The sequence below is a fragment of the Aotus nancymaae genome, unplaced genomic scaffold (assembly GCF_030222135.1).
Source record: "Aotus nancymaae isolate 86718 unplaced genomic scaffold, 86718_ANA_hifiasm-v0.15.2.pri h1tg000001l, whole genome shotgun sequence".
Classification (NCBI taxonomy): Eukaryota; Metazoa; Chordata; class Mammalia; order Primates; family Aotidae; genus Aotus; species Aotus nancymaae.
Window position 1 is genome coordinate 138,235 of NW_026988412.1, and position 6,000 is coordinate 144,234.

Sequence of the window (6,000 nt, forward strand, 5' to 3'; positions counted from 1 at the left end):
GGAACTACTCTTTTATTTTTAATATAATAACACAGGAAGTACTCTTTTATAAAAAATATAGAGCCTCTCAAAGTACTCTTTTATATTGAATATTATCACACTGGAAGTACTCTTTTATAAAAAATATACTCCCTCTCAATGTACTCTTTTGTACTGAATATAATCACACTGGAAGTACACTATTAAAAAAAAAAAATACTCCCTCTCAAAGTACTCTTTAATTTTGAATATAATCACATTGGAACCACTCTTTTATTTTTAATATAATCACACAGGAAGTACTCTTTTACTAAAAATATAGACCCTCTCAAAGCACACTTTTATATTGAATATAATCACACTGGAAGTACTCTTTTATAAAAAATATACTCAATCTCAAAATACTCTTTTATTTTGAATATAACCACACTGGAGGTACTGTATTATAAAAAATATACTCCCTCTCAATGTACCATTATATACTGAATATAATCAAACTGCAATTCTCTTTTATTTTTAATATAATCACACAGGAAGTACTCTTTAATAAAAAATATAGACCCTCTCAAAGTACACTTTTATATAGAATATAATCACACTGGAAGTACTCTTTTATAAAAAATATATTCCCTCTCAAAGTACTCTTTTACACTGAATATAATCACACAGGAAGTACTCTTTTATAAAAAATAAACTCCCTCTCAAAGTACTCTTTTATACTGAATATAATCACACAGGAAGTACTCTTTTATAAAAAATATACTCCCTCTCAATCTACTCTTTTATAAAGAATATAATCACACTGGAAGTACTCTTTTATGAAAAATATACTCCCTCTCATTCTACTCTTTTATATTGAATATAATCACACTGGAAGTACTCTTTTATAAAAAATATACTCCCTCTCAAAGTACTCTTTTATACTGAATATAATCACACTGGAAGTACTCTTATATGAAAAATAAACTCGCTCTCAAAGTACTCTATTATACTGAATATAATCACACAGGAAGTACTCTTTTATAAAAAATATACTCCCTCTCAATGTACTCTTTTATATTGAATATAATCACACTGGAAGTACTCTTTTTTAAAAAATATACTCCCTCTCAAAGTACTCTTTTATACTGAATATAATCACACTGGAACTACTCTTTTATTTGTAATATAATCACACAGGAAGTACTCTTTTATAAAAAATATAGACCCTCTCAATGTACTCTTTTTTATTGAATATAAACACACTGGAAATACTCATTTATAAAAAATATGCTCCCTCTCAACGTACTCTTTTATACTGAATATAATCACACTGGAAGTACTCTTTTATAAAAAATATACTCCCTCTCAAAGTAGTATTTTATACTGAATATAATCACACAGGAAGTACTCTTTATAAAAAATATACTCCCTCTCAATCTACTCCTTTATATTGAATATAATCACACTGGAAGTACTCTTTTATGAAAAATATACTCCCTCTCATTCTACTCTTTTATACTGAATATAATCACACTGGAAGTACTATTTTATAATAAATATACTCCCTCTCAAAGTACTCTTTTATACTGAATATAATCATACTGGAAGTACTCTTATATGAAAAATATACTCCCTCTCAAAGTACTATATTATACTGAATATAATCACACAGGATGTACTCTTTTATAAAAAATATACTCCCTCTCAATGTACTTTTTTATATTGAATATAATCACACTGGAACTACTCTTTTTTAAAAAATATACTCCCTCTCCAAGTACTCTTTTATATTGAATATAATCACACTGGAACTACTTTTTTATTTGTAATATAATCACGCAGGAAGTACTCTTTTATAAAAAATATAGACCCTCTCAATGTACTCTTTTTTATTGAATATAAACACACTGGAAATACTCATTTATAAAAAATATACTCCCTCTCAAAATACTCTTTTATACTGTATATAATCACACTGGAAGTACTGTTTTATAAAAAATATACTCCCTCCCAAAGTAGTCTTTTATACTGAATATAATCACACAGGAAGTACACTTTATAAAAAATATACTCCCTCTCAATCTACTCTTTTATATTGAATATAATCACACTGGAAGTACTCTATTATAAAAAATATACTCCCTCTCAATCTACTCTTTTATATTGAATATAATCACACTGGAAGTACTCTTTCATAAAAAATATACTCCCTCTCAAAGTACTCTTTTATACTGAATGTAATCACACTGGAAGTACTCTGTTATTAAAAAATATACTCCCTCTCAAAGTACTCTTTAATTTTGAATATAATCACACTGGATCTACTCTTTTATTTTTAATATAATCACACAGGAAGTACTCTATTATAAAAAACAAAGACTCTCTCAAAGTACTCTTTTATATTGAATATAACGACACTGGATGTACTGTATTATAAAAAATATACTCCCTCTCAATGTACCCTTTTATACTGAATATAATCACACTGGAAGTACTCTTTTATAAAAAATATAATAAGTCTCAAAGGACTCTATTATATTGAATATAATCACAATGGAACTACTCTTATTTTTAATATAATCACACAGGAAGTACTCTTTTATAAAAAATATAGACCCTCTCAAAGTACACTTTTATATTGAATATAATCACACTGGAAGTACTCTTTTATAAAAAATATACTCCCTCTCAAAGTACTCTTTATACTGAATATAATCACACAGGAAGTACTCTTTTTTTTTTTTTTTTTTTTTTCTTTTTTCTTTTTTTTTTTTTTTTTAATTGCATTTTAGGTTTTGGGGTACATGTGAAAAACATGCAAGGTTGTTGCATAGGTGCATACGTGGCAGTGTGATTTGCTGCCTTCCCCCCCCACCCACATCTGGCATCTCTCCCCATGCTATCCCTCCCCAACTCCCCACCCCCCCGCTGTCCCCCCCACTCCCCCACAACAGACCCCCATTTATAGTGCTCCCCTCCCTGTGTCCATGTGTTCTCCTTGTTCAACACCCGCCTATGAGTGAGAACATGTGGTGTTTGATTTTGTGTTCTTGTGTCAGTTTGCTGAGAATGATGGTTTCCAGGTTCATCCATGTCCCTACAAAGGACGCGAACTCCTCGTTTTTAATGGCTGCATAATATTCCATGGTGTATATGTGCCACATTTTTCCTGTCCAGTCTATCATCGATGGGCATTTGGGTTGGTTCCAGGTCTTTGCTATTGTAAACTGTGCTGCTATGAACATTCGTGTGCATGTGTCCTTATAGTAGAACGATTTATAATCCTTTGGATATATGCCCAGTAATGGGATTGCTGGGTCAAATGGAATTTCTATTTCTAGGTCCTTGAGGAATCGCCACACTGTTTTCCACAATGGTTGAACTAATTTACACTCCCACCAACAGTGTAAAAGTGTTCCTATTTCTCCACATCCTCTCCAGCATCTGTTGTCTCCAGATTTTTTAATGATTGCCATTCTAACTGGTGTGAGATGGTATCTCAATGTAGTTTTGATTTGCATTTCTCTAATGACCAGTGATGATGAGCATTTTTTCATATGCTTGTTGGCCTCATGTATGTCTTCTTTTGTAAAGTATCTGTTCATATCCTTCGCCCACTTTAGAATGGGCTTGTTTGTTTTTTTCTTGTAAATCTTTTTTAGCTCGTTGTAAATTCTGGATATCAGCCCTTTGTCAGATGGGTAGGCTGCAAAGATTTTTTCCCATTCTGTTGGTTGCCGATTCACTCTATTGACTGTTTCTTTTGCTGTGCAGAAGCTGTGGAGTTTGATTAGGTCCCATTTGTCTATTTTGGCTTTTGTTGCCAATGCTTTTGGTGTTTTGGTCATGAAGTCCTTGCCTACGCCTATGTCCTGAATGGTTTTGCCTAGGTTTCCTTCTAGTGATTTTATGGTGTTAGGTCTTATGTTTAAGTCTTTAATCCATCTGGAGTCAATTTTAGTGTAAGGTGTCAGGAAGGGGTCCAGTTTCTGCTTTCTGCATATGGCTAGCCAGTTTTCCCAACACCACTTATTGAACAGAGAATCCTTTCCCCATTGCTTGTTTTTATCAGGTTTGTCAAAGATCGGGTGGTTGTAGATATGTTGTGTTGCCTCCGACGCCTCTGTTCTGTTCCATTGGTCTATATCTCTGTTTTGGTACCAGTACCATGCTGTTTTGATTACTGTAGCCTTGTAGTAGAGTTTGATGTCTGGTAGTGTGATGCCTCCCGCTTTGTTCTTTTTGCTTAGAATTGACTTGGCTATGCGGGCTCTCTTTTGGTTCCATATGAAGTTTAAGGTGGTTTTTTCCAGTTCTGTGAAGAACGTCATTGGTAGCTTGATGGGGATGGCGTTGAATCTGTAAATTACTTTGGGCAGTATGGCCATTTTCACGATATTAATTCTTCCTAACCATGAACATGGAATATTTCTCCATCTGTTTGTGTCCTCTCTTATTTCGTTGAGTAGTGGTTTGTAGTTCTCCTTGAAGAGGTCCTTTACATTCCTTGTTAGTTGTATTCCTAGGTATTTTATTCTCTTTGTAGCAATTGTGAATGGCAGTTCGTTCTTGATTTGACTCTCTTTAAGTCTGTTATTGGTGTATAGGAATGCTTGTGATTTTTGCACATTGATTTTGTATCCTGAGACTTTGCTGAAGTTGCTTATCAGTTTCAGGAGATTTTGGGCTGAGATGATGGGGTCTTCTAGATATACAATCATGTCGTCTGCAAATAGAGACAATTTGACTTCCTCCTTTCCTAATTGAATACCCTTTATTTCTTTTTCTTGCCTGATTGCTCTGGCTAGAACTTCCAGTACTATATTGAATAGGAGTGGTGAGAGAGGGCATCCTTGTCTAGTGCCAGATTTCAAAGGGAATGCTTCCAGTTTTTGCCCGTTCAGTATGATATTGGCTGTCGGTTTGTCGTAAATAGCTTTTATTATTTTGAGATATGTTCCGTCGATACCTAGTTTATTGAGGGTTTTTAGCATAAAGGGCTGTTGAATTTTGTCGAAGGCCTTCTCTGCATCGATTGAGATAATCATGTGGTTTTTGTCTTTGGTTCTGTTTATGTGGTGAATTACATTTATAGACTTGCGTATATTGAACCAGCCTTGCATCCCTGGGATGAATCCTACTTGATCATGGTGGATAAGCTTTTTGATGTGCTGTTGCAATCGGCTTGCCAGTATTTTATTGAAGATTTTTGCATCTATGTTCATCATGGATATTGGCCTGTAGTTTTCTTTTCTTGTTGAGTCTCTGCCGGGTTTTGGTATTAGGATGATGTTGGTCTCATAAAATGATTTGGGAAGGATTCCCTCTTTTTGGATTATTTGGAATAGTTTCAGTAGGAATGGTATCAGTTCCTCTTTGTATGTCTGGTAGAATTCTGCTGTGAACCCATCTGGACCTGGGCTTTTTTTGGGTGGTAGGCTCTTTATTGCTGCCTCGACTTCAGACCTTGTTATTGGTCTATTCAGGGTTTCAACTTCTTCCTGGTTTAGGCTTGGGAGGAGGCAGCTGTCCAGGAATTTATCCATTTCCTCCAGGTTTTCTAATTTATGTGCATAGAGTTGTTTGTAATAATCTCTGATGATGGTTTGAATTTCTGTGGCATCTGTGGTGATATCCCCTTTGTCAGTTTTTATTGCATCTATTTGATTATTCTCTCTTTTCTTTTTTATTAGTTTGGCTAGTGGTCTGTCTATTTTGTTGATCTTTTCAAAAAACCAGCTCCTGGATTTATTGATTTTTTGAAGGGTTTTTCGTGTCTCTATCTCCTTCAATTCTGCTTTGATCTTAGTTATTTCTTGTCTTCTGCTAGGTTTTGAGTTTTTTTGATCTTGCTCCTCTAGCTCTTTCAATTTTGACGATAGAGTGTCAATTTTAGATCTCTCCTTTCTTCTCATGTGGGCACTTATTGCTATATATTTTCCTCTAGAGACTGCTTTAAATGTGTCCCAGAGATTCTGGTATGTGGTGTCTTCATTCTCGTTGGTTTCGAAGAACGTCTTTATTTCTGCCTTCATTTCA